This window comes from Schistocerca gregaria, chromosome X, assembly GCF_023897955.1.
Source record: "Schistocerca gregaria isolate iqSchGreg1 chromosome X, iqSchGreg1.2, whole genome shotgun sequence".
Taxonomy (NCBI): Eukaryota; Metazoa; Arthropoda; class Insecta; order Orthoptera; family Acrididae; genus Schistocerca; species Schistocerca gregaria.
This window is the reverse complement of record NC_064931.1, coordinates 558,231,702-558,251,690: the sequence shown is the minus strand read 5'-3', so window position 1 is coordinate 558,251,690 and position 19,989 is coordinate 558,231,702. Positions and strand designations below refer to the sequence as shown.

At 45.8% G+C, this 19,989-nt stretch overlaps 1 protein-coding gene across 5 annotated transcripts in view; it reads right to left on the bottom strand.

Moving 5' to 3' along the window:
• LOC126297666 (uncharacterized) overlaps nucleotides 1–19,989 on the bottom strand; it is a 275,101-nt gene that overhangs the window by 218,381 nt on the left and 36,731 nt on the right. The window contains exon 2 of one of the 5 annotated variants that reach the window (XM_049988758.1): nucleotides 5,860–6,873. The exons of 3 other annotated variants lie outside the window; for them this stretch is intronic. The gene's annotated coding sequence lies outside the window, so the exon portion shown is untranslated. The remainder of the gene's footprint in view (nucleotides 1–5,859; nucleotides 6,874–19,989) is intronic. One more of the 5 variants, XM_049988757.1, reaches the window with a different exon arrangement.

Sequence of the window (19,989 nt, the reverse complement as noted above, 5' to 3'; positions counted from 1 at the left end):
GCATATCTTTTTATATGGTCCCTCTCTCTCAGCATACTAGTCCATCTCATACATAAATGTGAGCTGGACCACTCTGTATATTTTCATTTTATTATGACTCTTGTATTTTTGTAGTGCCTCAATAATGTAATGTATTTACGTTTCTATGACAACTCCAGAAGTCTAAGAAAGTTGAAACACACAAATTTTATGCAGAAGAAGAAAGTGGTCCAATTCTCCGGATTTAGACTAAAATATGGACCATCAGAACGATCATGTGCAACATTGCCGCTGGTTGCATTACCTGTTCCCTTCTCTCGCTATAAAAGGGTACGTAATGCACTGCGAAACACTGTCTAACATTATCGTTTTGGTGGTCCAGGTGTTATAGTTTGGGAAGGGATAAGGTTGCATGAGCGTACTGACCAATCTTTGAACACGGTGCACTCATCGGTCAAAGTTATTGTTACAATGTACTACTTCCCCACGTGTGTCTTTTCATGGCTTCATTCGACCCAGACATTTTTAGGGATAATGTGCGAGACCGCATAGAACAACGAAGGAGGAGCAGATCTTGGAACGAGAGGATAGTCGATCAATGGACTGGCCTGCCCATGTCCCGACTTAAGTCCCACGGAGCACGTGTGGGATGCATTCTGGGAATTACTGAAGCATGCCAACATGCACCAACGACCATCCACCAGTTGTAGACCGCGCTGGCGGAGGAATGGACCTTTTTACCAACCTTGAGGCTAGCATGGGAGCACGTGGCAGAGGATGCATTGCCGTCTATGGTATTTACGAATCCTATTAAGAAACTGGTCCCACCCTCTAATGTGCAGGTGACCACAATAAATCGTCGTGGCTTCAGTGTGATTACTGTCTTTGAGTAACTGTCATTTCTGTTCAGCATAATTCTTTCACCTGCCTTGTGTACTATACTGTAGCAGCTCGCTCTCATATATTCCAAGTTTCATCCAGTTAAGTTACTTGGCCGTGACATATCGTGCGAAAGTTACTTTCTTCCTTACTCTTTGCTCACCAGTGCATATTCCCCTACTGTAACGTCATTGGGGGAGACCTTAATCATGCATCTACCTACTAGGATAATTCTGCCCTCTGAAATAATGGCAAATTCTTTCTCTGACTGACTTTGGAAAGGTAGTTCCGAAGCCGAATCACAATGGAGATGTATAGATCTAATGGCAATAAATCGCCCAGACCTTTCTGAGGATACACACATTGAAACTGGTATCACTGACAATGACGCTCTTTTAGCAACAATGATTACCAAACGGCAAACAAAACGAGTTGAAATATCTGTATGTTCAGAAAATTAAATGACAAGTCAGTAGTATCATATTCGTCGAGCAACTTTAAACATTCAACTCCGGGTTATCAGCTTGCAGTGGAATTGTGGCTAACGTTTAGAGGAATAGTTGACCAAGCACTGAACATATACACTGATGGGGGGGGGGGGGGGGGGGGGGGGGGAGATCGTCTTAATAGGAAACACGACATATGCGATTCTGGATGTCAGGGATTCCATGCACTTGCCAGGTTTTTGAGGTATGTGCCACTAAATAACTACATAGATGTCACGCAATTCCTTACGGACAGTTGGATTTTAGGAGCGGAGCTAGTGCCCGATAGCACAGCAGATGTGTCACATGGATCACAGATCAGGTGAATATGGTGGCCAAGGCGCCAACTGAAGATCACTGCCGTGCTCCTCAAGCACTGTAACACGATTCTGGCCTCCTGACATGGACAGTTAAACTGCTGGATGATGCCAACATCGCCGGGGAAGACATCAATGAATCGATGCTGGTAATCCGCAATGTCATCGTAGTCCACATGTAATGACGCATTCTAGTATTACCACAGTTCCCATGTAAACCCAGTAAATGGGTCTCCTACTATGGCACTGCCTCAATCAGGTGTCATAACAAACGTGTTTCAGCCGACCAGGCGACACTTTTCCATTCATCCACAATCCAATCACCATTATCCAGATCACACTGCAATCTTAATTGAAAATATCGTTGGGTCAACACGGGAACTCGTAGGTGTCGTATGCTGCTGAACCCAACGTTCGACCACGTGCTCCGTAACACTTGGACCTGAGCCGCCATTGTATTCTGCCGTCAGATCCGTTACAGACAGCTTCCTAGGCTACTTTATAGAGCTTGCAAGTTTACGATCTCCACGTTCTGGAATGAGGTATGGCCGTCTCACCCCAAGTTGCCTTCTCATAGTTTCATCGTTCAACTTCAAGTACACATGCTCACACCAATAGTACGCGAACTGCAACCAGCTTCGAAGTTTCCGAGATGATCGTTCCCAGGTGCAGGGAGATAACGTTCCCCATTTACGGCCCGTATCGTCTGGAAAATGAATCCTCACTCGTCTCTGCTCCGCTTATTTACATTCCCTACCGCTCCACGTGCCGGCAACGCCACCATGCTTTATTCATTTGCGGTGGCCAGTGGTCATAATTTTTCTTTCATCAGCGTACGTATCCAGAAGGACGGGTAGACATGTAAGGAACTTCGCATAGCATATAGCTTCTAAAACGCTACAGCGGCTACTGCTGCACAACGTTTATAAAGTATACGGTTATAGATAGAAAGATGCTGAAAGAAATGCATTTAGCCGCCAAAAGGGCTATGTGTGATGTTAAACGACTCCTGCAGTAGGGAATTAACGAAAGATTCCCACAAAATCCACGGAAGTTCCGGTCGTATGTCATGTCTGTCAGTATCGCCAAAGTTTGTGCCAAGAAACGCTTGTATGGCACGTAACAGAGAAGTAAAGTAATATTCAGAAGTACAGAACTCCGCTTTCGAAAGTTCCTTTACGAAGAAAAATTTAAGTGTATTGCCCAGTTTAACACTAGTCCCGCTGTAAAGATAAGTAATATCAATGTTAGCGTCAGCAACGTCGGGAAAGTCCAAAAATTAAACGATGTTTGCGGTCAGATGGAATACCTGAAAGATTATGTATATATTTTGCGGCTGAGTATAATGTACCGCTAATCCCTAAAACAGGAAACTCTTCCCAGTAAATGAAAGAAGACAGATCGCACCTATCTACATGGGCAGCAGAACTGGTCCAAGGAATTACCTACAAAAGTCACTGACAACCATCTCTTGCAGAATGTTAGAACATTCTGGGCTCAAGTTCGAACAGAAAGACATCTTCCAAGCCCAGCAGCGTGCATTAAAAGAACACTGATCATTCGGAATTCCAATCTCCTTTTCCTCACATAACATTCTGAAAACCTAGGTGATCGGGAGTAGTGGAGAAGTACCGGTTCAACCCCAGGTAGGTATCGGGGCAACGAAGTACCTGCTGCCCACACATCTCTGGCAATCATGTGCGGGATGTTCTAGGTCAGGATGTAACCTGATACCTGTCAAGTGTCAACATAGCCGCCCCCACACCCCCTCAAATGCCACAAATCCACTGCTCCAGTACAGGAGCCAAAATTGAGGTCATCTTCCCCCACCCACTGATCTAGGCCAATAGAATGACTTCAAAATGGCGTGCAGTCAAGTTGCCCTGCCCCCTTTTATCACCGTTCCAACTCGCTGAGTTTCGTCATTTAAGGTGTGTTTGCCGTAGTGAAATCATCGGAAAGATCAGCTGCACAGCTATCCTGCTTAAAAAATACGATACTGCAGTGCCTGTGTTACTCCGAATTATGATGCAAAAATCCTTCGGATATGCATGCATGCATGCATGCATGCATGCATGCATGCATGTTAATTCGGAATGACACAGGCACTGCAATATTGTATTTATCCGCCAACAACGGGCAAGCGACTTTCAAGTGAAATGTCTCCCCTTGTATGGAATTTTACATAATAGATGTACGAATACAGGTTGTACAGGCAGGGTTGACGCATATGAAAGTTTAGGTCTGGCCGTGAGTCGTGCTCAGATACCCAAATGGTAAGGCGAACCCTCTCGATAAGCAGGTGGTCTGGGTTCGAATCCGCATCTGGCACAAATATCCACTGTCGTTATTCCATTACACAACTGACGGTTGTCCATATTCGCAGGTACGAACACATTTCACGTACTTAAAAAAATGGCCATAAGTGTTATCTTCCTTTATGACGACAGTGTGGTCATGAGTAACAGCCGCGATGGAAACATTAGATTTGTTTTTTGTTGATGTGCCCAGTGACACTGACCGTTTATCACATGTCACTGTGCAAGACCCGTTTCTTCCTACATGGTATTGTCAAGTCTTGTTACGTACGACAGTTCTCTACAAAGAAAACGAAAGCCGATATAAATAAAATTTATTCTCCTGTTTCAAACAAAAATTTTGAAGCGGATTTCACATGGTTATTCATCAGTCTAGTTAGGTATTAGTTTGATCGGCATGTATAAATAGGGACATTAGAAACAGAAAGAATAGTCAGGACCCCCCGAACTAACAAACCGCTAATCTATCCATGTCAGTCTTCCAATACGATCCTCCTAGCGCAGCACTCCAGTACACTAATTGTTCCTTTATAACATAGCATTTTTTAGTATAGAATTAGGATCCAATGGATAGGCTGCCATGGATAGATTAGCTGTTTGTTGTTTTTGGGGTGCTGGCTATTCTTCCTGTTTTTAATATCCCTGTTAATACGTATCGATTAACCGAATTCTAATTAGACTAATGAATAACCCCGTAAAATTGTGCGTTAAAATTTTGGTTCGTAACAGGAAGACCATTATTTTTTTAAATTTAATTCGGCTTTAATTTTTCTCTGAGATACTGGTTGTGGGTAGCAAGATTTGACATTACCGTCTAGGAACAAACGTGAGGGCGTGTCTTGCACAATAGCCTGTGATATACTGTCAGTGGTACTGGACACCAACAAAACGCAAATTGAATGATTCCACGACTGTTTTGGTCATGGTCATTTTGTCACCGTGAAAACTTTTGTATAATTGCCATTGGAAACGTCTCAAAACGTATTTTAGTGCAATCGACTTATATAAAAATAATTGTAGCTGTACAGGTGAAATCTGCTAATGGTAGTTATAGCACATCAAGGAGGTTAGGGGTTAATAACGACTCATTACTTGCAATATCCTCAGGAATCAGACATCTTTTGAAGTATTTTAGATTGGTTAATATAGCTGGCACTCCGTGTCTTATCGAGGTCGATGCTGCCTACATATTAATACTAGCATTTCACAGGTCTTATCTGAAGAGAGAGTGTTTGTGTGTGTGTGGGGGGGGGGGGGGGGGCAGGACGGAGGGGGAAGGGGGAGGGGGAGTGTAGTTGCGCTCACTTGGTTCAAAATGGCTCAAATGGCTCTGAGCACTATGGGACTTCTGATGTCACCAGTCCCCTAGAACTTAGAACTAATTAAACCTAACTAACCTAAGCACATCACAAACATCCACGCCAACGGCAGGATTCGAATCTGCGACCGTAGCGGTCGCGCGGTTCCAGACTGTAGCGCCTAGAACCGCTCCGCCACCTCGGCCAGCGCGCTTACTTTGACTTTCAGTCATTATTTACAAGTCTAACATCTTACAGTAAAGCCATTGTTTTTAACGCACTAACAATGAAGAGAAGTTCCTTGTACGCTTAATACGTACCAAGAGCTTATTTGTTGCCGTGTACTAATTGTTTAATGTGGGATATCCGTGTATTTGTTAAAATACGCACTGTGCCAATCTTAACATTCAAAGTGTCGTATCTGTGTGTCCTAGGATGACAATCGTTGAAATTTGGAGAGAAACGGTGAAAAATGAAACAAGTTACCGAAAATTGTAAACAGCAACAGCCAATAAGGCAACACGCCCCTTCGAAATTCAGTCACCACGAAACAAATTCGATCGTAAATTAAGATAATACTTACCGCGATTTTTAAGCAGGATAACTCTTTAGCTGACCTCTCCGATCATTTTTTCATTACGGCATAGAGACTCTCAATGACGAAACTCAGGTAATTGGAAAAGCCGTGAAAGAGGGGAGAGGCAACTTGACTGCACGCCATTTGTAAGTCATTCTAATGACCGCGATCAATGGGCGGAGGGCGACCTTTATTTTAGTTTGATACTTGACAGGTATCAGGTTACATACATACTACTCTTGAATATACCACACGCAGTTGCCCGAGAACAGTTTGCGGTGGGTGCTTTCTTGACTCATTAACCGTAGTTGGGGTTGGTTGGGTTGTTTAGGGGGAGAGACCAAACTGCGAGGTCATTTGTCTAATTGGATTAGGGGAGGACGGGGGTAGCACGTCAGCTGTGCCCTTTCAAAGGAACCATCCCGGCATTTGCCTGGAACGATTTAGGGAAACCACGGAAAACCTAAATCAGAGTGGTCGGACGCGGGATTGAACCGTCGTCCTCCCGAATGCGAGTCCAATGTGGTAACCACTGCGTCACCTCGCTCGGTTTAACGGAAGTAATTAATATTATCGGGGAAGGATGGGGGGAGTGTTACCAAACAATTTTTGGTTGGATGGAGGATTTCTTCTTAGGGAGGCAGGGAGGACACAGCATATTATCTTCAACGGAGGATCACCGACAGATGAAGTAGCTTGAGGCGTGCTCTGGGGAGTTCATATATACAGGGTGAACATTAGTAATGCCAACAAACTGCAGGGACAGATTCCTCACAACCACCACCCACGTCACACAACGTTCGTCTGTCTGATTGGACCCACGTTCATAGAAATGCCCAAAAAGGGCTTTAAATTTTGTGTATATGGTTGGTGTCTTTGAGAGTACTTGTTTTGATATAACCGTGCTGCCTCTCGACCGTTTCCATCTGCTGGGCCGTACACAAACACCATCTCAGCTTGTTCCCGACATGAACACCGGACCATTCTGCTGCTTACAGTACGCTGCGTCAGCCACACAGCCTGCAACACAAGGAACACACGGCACGTGATCAGAGGAATTGCCATTTGTCAGCCCCATCTACCGTGGCAACGATGCATTTCCGGACACACATTAATGGGACTTGTTCTTCCTTTTCTCATCAGGAATTCGTCGCTGCAGTTAGTCGGTTTTATTACTGTTCACCCTGTATTAACGACCTGCCAGACGATACTGACAGTAAACCCAGATTTTAGCAGATGATTAAGTAATTACAATGAAGTACTACTTGGAGAGGCGGAGAAAAAGCTGCATGCATTCAGTCATATCTTTATACAGTTTCAAAGTGATGCAAAGAATGGCAAATTGCGTCAAATCTTCAGAAATGTAGAATTATGCACTTCACAAAACGCAAAAATTTAGTACCCAGTTACTACAATATCAGTATGTCACAATTCGAACCAGCCAGCTCATACAGATACGTAGGTGTAACAATTTGTGGGGATATGAAATTAAATTACTACTCATGTGCAGTCGTAGGAGTTTGTTGGTTGGATACTGGGTGAAAGCAGTCAGTCTACAAAATACTGAGTTCGCTTACCAAATAAGCTTCCGTTCCTGTCTAGAATATTGTTCCAATTTGTGGGACCTATTCCAAATTGGACAAACGGGGGATCGGGAGATACTGAACATATACGAGTAGTGGGGTGGGGGGTGGGGTGGGGAGGGGGAGAACCAACTGGAACTGATTTGTTAGATCTAAGGGACAGCATCGTGGAGATATTGAAAAATACCACGCTGGCGGACACTAAGTCAGACGCCATCTCGGTAAAGCTAGCTTACAAGTATGAGAACGTAGGCTTCGGCGACCGGTGTCAGTGATTAAAATTCTGGGTATTATGCCGCGTCATTGCTAGATACTAACAAAAATAATAAACTAAAACCGACGTTTCGGCCCAATTGCAACAGCCTTCCTCAGGCACTACTGGTTTTGCATGGGGATAGGTGCTTCTATATATCACAAACTATCGATGTCTGACGTCACTGTTGTAAAACTTAATTGGCCCTCTAATATGATTGGCTGGTCATGACGTAACGGAAGATAGAAGGAAAGAGGCTATTCGTGGATGTCCATGTCTTCAACGATTGGTAGCTGTCCGCCAATCAGCGTTCGGCTTCTGGTCGGCAAGTTTTTCTCCAGAAGCTTCACGGAACACGGAAGTATCTGCACAAACAGCTGTAGAGCAACTGTCAGTCCACTTCCGCGCACGCCAGGAGGAAAACTTGCCGACCAGAAGCCGAACGCTGATTGGCGGACAGCTACCAATCGTTGACGACATGGACGTCTACGAATAGCCTCTTAGTGCTGTTGCAATTCGGCCTAAACGTCGGTTTTAGTTTATTATTTTTGTTAGTTTTTAGCAATGACGCGGCATAATACCCAGAAGAATTTTAATCACTAACTTACAAAGTTTCACCAATCAGTATTTCGTAAGGAATCCAGAAATACACTACCGTTTCCTACATTTGGCTCGCGTAGGCTCTGTGAAAAGAAGATTAGACTACTGCGCGCACAGAGGCATTCTTCTGGTGCTCCATACGAGAATGGGACACGATGAAATCTTAATGTGCCCTTCTATGGTAAGTATCCTTTGCGATAGACTTCAAAGTGGCTTGCGGAGTATGGATGTAGATGGAAGAGTAAAATCCACCCCATATGATAATATATGCTAACGTGGACTGAGACGAATTTTATGAATTCACTACACGGAATTTCACAATTAGAAGCATTTACCCGCATCAGAGTTGCGTTTACAGTCCAATTGAAGGAAAGTTAAGAGAAAAAAAATCGTGTAGTTGCAAATTTTCGTTCAGTGAGAAACAGTGTTATGAACAACAGACTAAAAATCCCCACCGGTGGGCTGTGAGCGAGGCGGTGGGGAGGCGTTTAAGATTCTCATATTATACTTTATCTTGAGTATCTCTACAACCACGGCTCCTAGCAAAAGTTTTCCCATTAAAAATTAAACTACATTAAATTTACTAAGAAAAAGGTCCGATTTTTTCTCTCTATCGTGTTTCAGCGATTGGAAAAATGTTGCATTATTAAAAATAGTATTTTAATAGTGTAAAATTACTGTTAAATGCAGTGGGTTCAGAACAAATATTAAATGTGTGAAGCACGTCTACAACAGAGCCGTATAAAGGGATAAATTTTGTTCAGAGGGTGTAACACGGTAGAGAGGGCGGGGTTGGAAGGTAAAAGTGTGAGGGAAGGCAAGGCCGCCAGATTGGGTCATGCAAGTTCCTCCTTCAAAGGTCTGCAAACTGAAAAGCGGCCATGTGATTCCCGCTATCTACCCCACTACGACACAAAAAGCAACTACAGGATGTTTCAGAAAGTTCTATCGACCCTTCCGCAGCTCCTCCTGGCGACGCAGTGCTCAAACGCGCCTTTTATTATTTTTCATTGATTGCTTTAACTGTACATGAAATTTAGATATGATCTAACATCCTAACGCTAGAAAAGCAGATAGGCACAATCTACGTAACTTTCTGCACACTGTTCTCCACTGCTAGAGAGAAAAATGATTCTTAGACATCGTCTACGACAAATTTAGGGTTCTTCCGAGAAAGGAAACTGCCACCACCACGGTTGAACTGTTTAGCTTCTTTACATAACTTATTTAACAACTGCAAATAATTGGTCACTCGAACTGAAACTAACGACACTATATAAACACGAGCCCAATGTCCACTTACGTGAGAGATCTGAACAGGAAATGCTAGGGAGGTATATTCTGACTAAACTGAAAAGCGAGCAGCACTCGTGAAGGGGGAAACTGCCTTTCCCGGAAGAATGCAAAAAGCTGCCATACAAGATGAATAATAATCAATTTCCCCTCTAGTTGTGCAGAACAGTGTGCAAAGATTTACGTAAATTCTGTTCATATGCGTTAGGATACAAATAACTCATCTGTATTCCAGGTAGTGTTAAAGCTGTGTAGAAAATCGGCAGCTCCATCGTACCACTGAATAGAAATTTGCAACTACAAGGTTTTCCCACCATTCGACATTTTCTGTGTGTTGGTTGGTTGGTTGGTTTGATTGATTGATTGATTGATTGATTGATTGATTTGAGGGAGGGGACCAAATAGTGAGGTCATCAGTCCCTTCGAATTAGGGAAGGAAGTCGGTCGCGCCCCTTCAAACCAAGCGATTTAGGGAAATCACGGAAAACCTAAATCAGGATGGCTGGATGCTTCTTGGAACAGTGATCCTAACGAGATACACACGTTTCGATCCTTCTGCACAAGACGCGTTCAGCGTCATAGTTTTTATAAACACGGGTCGGGTTGCATTGCAAAGCTTCGTACGACACTTTGTGAAGCCGAATTTTACAAAGCTGCAATTCGTCGTTACGACTGGGTCACCAGAGTCTTAAATATAACAACTTAGCGCAGTGTAATTGCGTAGCGCAGTTGTTAGCATAATAACCTGTCATGTAGAAGGTCGTAGGTTTGAATCTCATCAAATGCACCGAATTTTTATTTCTCAATCTAATCAAAAGACATTTTTATTCAGCTAGCTGGTTTACATTTATTTTTATTTCTAATACTTCTTTGACTTTTTGTATTTCCTCTTATTTTTACTTATTCTGTTTTAGTTTGGAATTCACCTCTGACGCCTATAATCTGGAACCCAGTGTAAACGAGGACTACTCATCGGTTGGTAAAGCGGCAGCTCGTGTAATTATTTTAGGGCTGAGACAATTTTTTTTGTCTTGAATTTGCTCGTACAGATTAGCTTTAATCGCCATCAACAAGCGATAGAGATTTTTGTTCTATCGCAGATTGTTGACCGCAGTTCTCTCTTACGATGAAAATCACGAGGTTGTGGTTAGGCCGTCGACCGCGGCAGTTCAGTCATAGGCCACTTAAAATCAGCCGTCGACAGAGCACAACACATTTTTGTCCTACCTCGCGGTGGCCGCTTCAAACTTTGCTCCACGTTACACACTAACAACATCTGTGAAGTGACCCGCAGTGTTTGTGTGTTGCCTATAACCGAGAGGTAGCCGGCAGCCGATGTGGTAACACTATAGCGGCAAGTGCCAGAGTCAACTGTCAAGTGATTTTAATCTAACTAATGCGGTACAAGATCGCCTTCTACGCCACATGCTACACCGTCCAGACACCATATTGGAATACAGCTTAGCTGTTACAGATTACAGTAAACATGCAGTTTGAAGCCACCAGCACGTGAAAGATATACCGGTAACACTTTCCAAGCACGGATTGTTACAATAAAATGTCGGGGAATGGTACGTCGGTAATACCATATATGGTGAGCAAAAACTTACAGAATGAGAATACAAACATCTCCTGACCTTTTATTCAACGAGTTTCTCGGGTGCATTTCCACTTATCATGCAGAACTCAAAATAAGGTTGATATTAATTGGAAGATATAAAGGAAAAACAAGTTAGAAATATAAACTTTGGTGACATTTGTAAAGAGTGCACACACCGTATTTCGTAAGACAATACTTCAGTTTGGGGTTTTGTAAGATTCCCCCAGGTGGGCATAAAATTTTAACGCCTTTCAAGTGATTTAAACTTTTTTTGACTCTCCGATTATTTTATCAATAATATATTGTCTATGAGGAATGGGAACTTTTAAAGGATTTCTTTTGAATGTAATAATCGCATTTCAATCCACTGATTCTTCCACGATGTATTTCTGTTAACGCAGCTATTTTACATGATTACACTTTCTGAAGGAAAATTTGTGGTCGACAAGCTACATGTTGCGGAAAACTGCCAAAGAGTGCTGTGGTCGCAAACCATTTTGGGAAGCACGTCTCGTGCGAAGACGGCTTAGAAGACAACCGCGCAGCTGCTACTGGCAGAGCTTAGTGGCCCGTTAAATTCAATGGACCAACACAAGTAGGGACAAAGTAGGTACACAATCTAAATGCAAATCCTTTTATGTAGCAATAAATCACTCTTATAACTAACGACACTATGCGATCGAAAGTATCCGGACACTTGGCTGAAAATGACAAGTTCGTGGAGACCTCGATCCGTAATGGTGGAATTCAATATGGTGTTGGCCCATTCTTGGGGAATGGCAACCCATTCTTCACGGAATGCTGCACTGAGGAGAATTATCTATGTAGGTCGGTGAGGCCTGGCACGAAGAAGGCGCTCCAAAACATCCCTTTGGGTTCTATAGGATTCGGGTCAGGGCTCTGTGCAGGCCAGTCCATTACGGGGATGTTATTGTATAACCACTCGCCAAAGGCTGTGCATTATGAACAGGTGCTCAATCCTGTTTAAAGATGCAATCGCCATCCCCGAATTGTTCTTCAACAGTGGGAAGAAAGGTGCTTAAAACATCTACACTCCTGGAAATTGAAATAAGAACACCGTGAATTCATTGTCCCAGGAAGGGGAAACTTTATTGACACATTCCTGGGGTCAGATACATCTCATGATCACACTGACAGAACCACAGGCACATAGACACAGGCAACAGAGCATGCACAATGTCGGCACTAGTACAGTGTATATCCACCTTTCGCAGCAATGCAGGCTGCTGTTCTCCCATGGAGACGATCGTAGAGATGCTGGATGTAGTCCTGTGGAACGGCTTGCCCTGCCATTTCCACCTGGCGCCCCAGTTGGACCAGCGTTCGTGCTGGACGTGCAGACCGCGTGAGACGACGCTTCACCCAGTCTCAAACATGCTCAATGGGGGACAGATCCGGAGATCTTGCTGGCCAGGGTAATTGACTTACACCTTCTAGAGCACATTGGGATACATGCGGACGTGCATTGTCCTGTTGGAACAGCAAGTTCCCTTGCCGGTCTAGGAATGGTAGAAATATGGGTTCGATGATGGTTTGGATGTACCGTACACTATTCAGTGTCCCCTCGACGATCACCAGAGATGTACGGCCAGTGTAGGAGATCGCTCCCCACACCATGATGCCGGGTGTTGGCCCTGTGTGCCTCGGTCGTATGCAGTCCTGATTGTGGCGCTCACCTGCACGGCGCCAAACACTCATACGACCATCACTGGCACCAAGGCAGAAGCGACTCTCATCGCTGAAGACGACACGTCTCCATTCGTCCCTCCATTCACGCCTGTCGCGACACCACTGGAGGCGGGCTGCACGATGTTGGGGCGTGAGCGGAAGACGGCCTAACGGTGTGCGGGACCGTAGCCCAGCTTCATGGAGACGGTTGCGAATGGTCCTCGCCGATACCCCAGGAGCAACAGTGTCCCTAATTTGCTGGGAAGTGGCGGTGCGGTCCCCTACGGCACTGCGTAGGATCCTACGGTCTTGACATGCATCCGTGCGTCGCTGCGGTCCGGTCCCAGGTCGACGGGCACGTGCACCTTCCGCCGACCACTGGCGACAACATCGATGTACTGTGGAGACCTCACGCCCCACGTGTTGAGCAATTCGGCGGTATGTCCACCCGGCCTCCCGCATGCCCACTATACGCCCTCGCTCAAAGTCCGTCAACTGCACATACGGTTCACGTCCACGCTGTCGCGGCATGCTACCAGTGTTAAAGACTGCGATGGAGCTCCGTATGCCACGGCAAACTGGCTGACACTGACGGCGGCGGTGCACAAATGCTGCGCAGCTAGCGCCATTCGACGGCCAACACCGCGGTTCCTGGTGTGTCCGCTGTGCCGTGCGTGTGATCATTGCTTGTACAGCCCTCTCGCAGTGTCCGGAGCAAGTATGGTGGGTCTGACACACCGGTGTCAATGTGTTCTTTTTTCCATTTCCAGGAGTGTATATAGGCCCGTGCTGTGATAGTGCTACGCAAAACAAGGGGTGCAAGCCCCCTCATAGAAAAACAAGAACACACCATAACACCACCGCCTCCGAATTGTATTGTTGGCACGAAACACACTGGCAGATGACTTTCACCGGGCATTTGCCATACCCTGACCCTGCCATCGGATCGCCACATTGTGTACCGTAATTCGTCGCTAGACAACGTTTTTCCACTGCTTAATCGTCTAATGGTTACACTCCTTACACCAAGCGAGGTGTCGTTTAACGTTTACCGGCTTGTGAGCACCCACTCGACCATGAAATCTAAGTTTTTTCACCTCCAGCCTAACTGTGATACTACTTGCAGTGGATCCTGATGCAGTTCGGAATTCCTCTGTGATGGTCTGGATAGATGTCTACATATTACAACCCTCTACAGTCTCCCTCAGTCAACGGACGAGGTCGGTCTGTAAGCTTTTCTGTTGTACGTGTCCCTTCACGTTTCAATTTCATTATCATATCGAAAACAGTGGACCTAGGGTTGTTTAGGAATGTGGAAATCTCGCGTACATACGTATGGCACAAGTGACACCCAATCACCTGACCACGTTCGAAGTCCTCGAGTTAGGCGGAGCGCCTCATTCTGCTCTCTCACGATGTCTAATGACTTCTGAGGTCGCTGATATGGAGTACCTGGCAGCACAATGCACCTAATATGTAAAACGTATGGTTTTGGTGGCGTCCGGATACTTTTCATCACATAGTGTAGAAAGTCATGAAACCTTTCAGACAACGTAAGACCAGAATAGAGTGTTTACTGTTGATTAAACAATTAAAAAAGTAACACTGATCCGAAATAGTGGTAGACATTTCGAACCGAATTTGGACCACTACGGTAATTTTATTTTATAAGAATCTTCGTTACATTTTCTAACAATGTCTTACAAATTACAAGTTACTCTGTGGCAATGTATTTGAAACTTACCTGAACGAAAACAACCCAAAGGAGTGGTCTTCCGTAGCTTTATCTGCGCTCAAATGGTTAACCAACCTCGATACGTTATGACTGGTAAATTGTTCAGTATCCAGTGTTAACTCGAAAACAAGGACAAACAGTATGTTTCTCATGTTTTCTTTCAACTGCTTGTTTATGCGAATAGAGAAATCGAAAACTATTTTTTAAAAATGGTCACGTCAGTTTACCCGCATGAGAAACAAATGAAATGCAACCACTTTACTAAGCGTGTTACTATCACCATTGTACTGGAAAGTGAGAACCCTTGGTTGTGAAGAGAGAAAATTTAAGCACGATAGGAATCTCACGAATTATAATACCTGCTTCTGGCCGCCCAATTAAAATAGTGGCTTCAATTACATCCCACTTAAAATGATTTCACCAACAACCAGAATCCAGTACACAACCTGAGTGTCTACACAAATCAGACATGTGGGAGGAAACATCACGTAATTTCCAGTCCTAAAGGCTATACTATAATTATGCTTGGCCTGCTTCAATAATTCCAGACGAATGCTGAGGGTCCACGTTTCGTTGCTCCTAGCCACTCCTGACCTTCCACCAGATTTCTCCATTACAATGGCAAGCTTTTCTCTTGCCTCACAGCGTTCTAATACAGTGGCTATTTCCTTTTTTCACATTCCCATTTCTTCAAGATCACTGACCTTATTACTGACTATTTTTCTTTTGTGTGGGGAAATTAATCTTCCTATCCTTAGACAAGATATTTGTTTACTGAATGAAAGCAAACTTTCCAAGTTAAATTACCAAACGTAACAGGAAATGTAGAAACTGTGTTTACAAGAGCCATGCAAACAATTATCAAGAGTCAAAGAAGTAACCAGTTCAGTTGCAGCCGGTGTACGACCACCCTGCGGTACGTTTTCGCTCCAGATGCGGTAATCTCTAGAGAATACTCGGCAGAGTACTGGCTGCCTATATTTCCCGCCTGAATGATGCTCAAAGCAGTTTGCATACAATGGTTAAAAATTGTAATGTCGCAGCATAAAGGATTGTTGGCTTGAAACGATAATGCCAAGTCAACAGGCCTACCAATGAACGGAGTATTAGCTAGGTACGTGTAAAAATTTCATCTCAATAAGTTCAATACTTTGTGTGTAATGATGTAAAACATTTGAACACCCCATCATCTTTACATATTAATGTGGATAACGAACCGCCACTAACGAACTGTAACTGTACAGTTCGTTAATACAGTATCTAAAGATGACTTGTCGAGTCGTCCTAGGAATGTTCAGTGAAGCAGAAACGCAAATTAGCGGAAAATTGTAATTAATACAGAAGTTGAAAACAACCACATTTAAAATGCAGGGATAAAATCAATGAGAAACGCAGGAAAATTACGCAGCGGACGAAACACTGCGCTGCACTATCACCACTAAGTATTCACCCCTTAAACACATGAAATGAAACGTATGAAACCTTTATATCCAAAGATGAGGGTATGACTCCTGTGTCAATTTCACACAATACTGTAACGTATACTGAAAAATAGGAAACACTACAGATTTGGCCTGTACTTACCACTTATTGCACAACATTTCAATCTCTGCCTTAGTATCATCGGCCGCCCTTTGTGGCCAAGCGGTTCTAGGTGCTTCAGTCCGGAACCGCGCTGCTGCTACGGTCGCAGGTTCGAATCCAGCCTCGGGCATGGATGTGTGTGATGTCCTTAGGTTCGTTACGTTTAAGTAGTTTTAAGTCTAGGGGACTGATGACCTCAGATGTTAAGTCCCATAGTGCTTAGAGCCATGTGAACCATTTTTTAGTGTCAACGTGCGTATAGGATGTTAAAATGTGGTATGTCTTCAGAAAAACACAAGCTGTCGCAATCTACAAACCTATGCTTCAGAGAAATATTAGCCAGCCGAAACCATGGTTGGTTGTATGAGGTTTAAGGGACCAAACAGCAAGGTCATCAGTCCTTTGTTTCAGATATGGTCCATTCCGCTAGTGGGACATCAAGAAGTCAGAACAATAAAAGGGAAAAAGGGAAAAACGTAAAAGGGCAGTCATGTTGTCAATGGTAAAAAACAAAATGAGGGAAGTCGGCAAGAGAACGAACCCAATGCTATGCTGAAGCAGCATAGGCAAGACCACCTGTGACTTAAAAGTTACAACCGCTAGAATGTAGAAATACGTACAGGAAAAGGAGACTAACCAATCCTTTTAACAAAAAGGGTAAAAACAGAGTAAAAGGGGAAAACAGAGTAAAAGGGGAAAAAAGAGTATCTCGGTCAGGGAGGTGAATCGGGAAACTCCCAACACGGCTGACAGTGGGAGACACCCAAACACTCACCCTTCCCCAACACCAGAAAGAGATTAAAAACCTTAAAACTAGGAATTAAAATCACTTTCCCGGAGGAAACCGAGAACCAGAGAGACCATCCGGGAATCGTCAGCCAACATCAAAGGTAAATTGTGGGGGAGTCTGTACTTAGCACGCAGAGCCAAAAGAAGGGGGCATTAAACCAAAATGTGGGCCACTGACTGGAAGGCTCCACAACCACAAAGTGGGGGTGGCTCATCACGCAAAAGAAAACCATGGGTCAGCCTGGTATGGCCAATGCGGAGGCGACACAGTGTGGTCGAGTCCTTTCGGGAGAGGCGAAAGAAAGAACGCCACGGGCCTGGTGTCATCTTAATTGCACGAAGTTTTTTAGACAAGGGAGTAGCCTCCCAAGAATTGGCCCATGACTATGCGAAGTGGGATTTGATGTGAAGCCGTAAATCCGCTGCAGGAGGGATTACAGAAAACGGGGGTAAGTGACTGCTCCCCCAGCCAAACGATCAGCGAGCTGGTTGGTTGGCTGGGTGCGGGATTGAAGGGACCAGACTGCTAAGGTCATCGGTCCCTTGTTCCACGATAAAATCACACGAAATAAAAGCTGTCAGTCGTTAAAAACGGAGAACTGAGACAAGGGACGACACAATACAAGAAAGACAGACAAAGACCAGACAAACGGAACTAAAATCACACCGAGTGTGGAGGTGGTTGGCCGACCATGAAAATAAGGAAAAGCCAACCACCAAATGACATTAAAACCCACAGTTTAAAACCACAGGCCAAAGGCCCAAGTCAATACAGGAAATAAAAGGACAAACACTCAAAATCATACGATAAAAACCCCCTGCCCGAATAAAACTCAACACGAGGTCCGCCATAGCAACGTCATCACATAAAAGGGCAGGGAGGGTATCAGGCAGCGCAAACGTCTGCCTGAGTCCTGTTAAAAGCGGGCAGTCCACCAAAATGTGGACCACCGTCAGAGCTGCCCCGCAGCGACATAGCGGTGGGTCCTCCCGGCGCAACAAATGGCCGTGCGTCAGCCACGTGTGGCCAACGCGTAGCCGGCAGAGGACGACAGAGTCCTTCCGAGAGGCCCGCATGGAGGAGCGCCACACACCGGTCGTCTCCTTCACCGCCCGAAGTTTGTTGGGCGTGGGCAGGGTGCGCCACTCGTCACCCCAGGCACCAAGCACTTTCTGGCGCAAAAGCGACAGGAGATCACACTCCATAAGGCCGAGTTCCAGAGCCGATGAACTCACTGCCTGTTTAGCCAGCGTGTCAACCCGCTCATTGCCCAGGATGCCGACATGACCTGGGGTCCAAACAAAGACCACGGAGCGGCCACAACGGGCAAGAGCATGGAGCGACTCGTGGATGGCCATCACCAGACGGGAACGAGGAAAGCACTGGTCAAGAGCTCGTAAACCACTCAGGGAGTCACTACAGATGACAAAGGACTCACCTGAGCGGGAGCGGATATACTCTAGGGCGCGATAGATGGCAACCAACTCGGCAGTCTATACACTGTTCCCGGGTGCCAGCGACCGTTGCTCACAATGATCCTCTAGAGTAAGAGCGTAACCAGTGCGACCAGAGACCATCGAACCGTCGGTATAGGCCACGGCAGATCCGGAAACTCGGCAAGGAGAGAAACAAAGCGGCGGCGGAGGGCCGGAGGAGGGACAGAGTCTTTCGGACCCTGTGCCCAATCCAGCCGAATGCATGGTCGGCGCTCACACCAAGGGGGCAGACGGAGATTGGCCCGGAAAACAGGCGGGAGAGGAAAAAACTCAATCCCACACAGTAGAGCCCGGATGCGAACCGCGATCGTACACCCTGACCGGGGCCGCCTGTCTGGAAGATGGACGATCGAGTGTGGGAACAGGAGACGGTAGTTGGGATGCCCTGGCAAACTACAAACGTGGGCAGCATAAGCGGCCAGAAGTCGGTCGCGCCGGATCCGCAATGGAGGAACACCAGCCTCCACAAGTAAGCTGTCAACAGGGCTTGTCCGAAATGCTCCTGTGGCGAGTCGGATCCCGCAGTGATGGATGGGATCCAGCAATTGCAATGCCGATGGCGATGCCGAACCGTAAGCCACACACCCATAATCAAGGCGGGACTGGATCAGCGCTTGATACAGCCGGAGAAGGGTGGACCGATCGGCACCCCATCCGGTGTGGCTAAGGCAACGGAGAGCGTTTAAATGCCGCCAGCATGTTTGTTGAAGCTGCCTAATATGAGGCAGCCAAGTCAACCAGGCATCAAATACCAGTCCCAAGAAACGATGCGTCTCTACCACAGCAAGAGGTTCACCGTCAAGGTAAAGGCGTGGCTCAGGGTGAACCGTGCGACGCCGGCAGAAATGCATAACGCACGTCTTAGCGGCCGAAAACTGGAAGCCGTGCGCTACAGCCCACGACTGCGCCTTGCGGATAGCGCCCTGCAGCTGGCGCTCAGCAACTGCAATGACAGCGGAGCTGTAGTAGATGCAGAAGTCGTCTGCATACAACGAAGCTGCGACGGACGATCCCACCGCCTCAGCGAGCCCATTGATCGCAATTAAAAACAGGGAGACACTGAGGACAGACCCCTGCGGGACCCCGTTCTCATGGACCCGGGAGAAACTATGGGACGCAGCAACTTGCACGCGGAAGGAACGATACGACAGAAAATTCTGAATAAAAATCGGGAGCGGGCCCCTAAGACCCCACCCATGAAGTGTGGCCAGGATGTGATATCGCCAAGTCGTATCGTACGCCTTCCGCATATCGAAGAAGACGGCAACCAGATGTTGGCGGCGTGCAAAGGCTGTAGGGACGGCAGACTCTAGGGAGACCAGAGTATCGACGGCAGAGCGGCCTTTACGGAACCCACCCTGAGACGGAGCCAGAAGGCCTCGAGACTCGAGGAGCCAACTCAACCTCCGGCTCACCATACGTTCTAGCAACTTTCAAAGAACGTTGGTGAGGCTTATGGGGCGGTAGCTGTCCACCTCCAGCGGGTTCTTGCCAGGTTTCAACACGGGGAGGA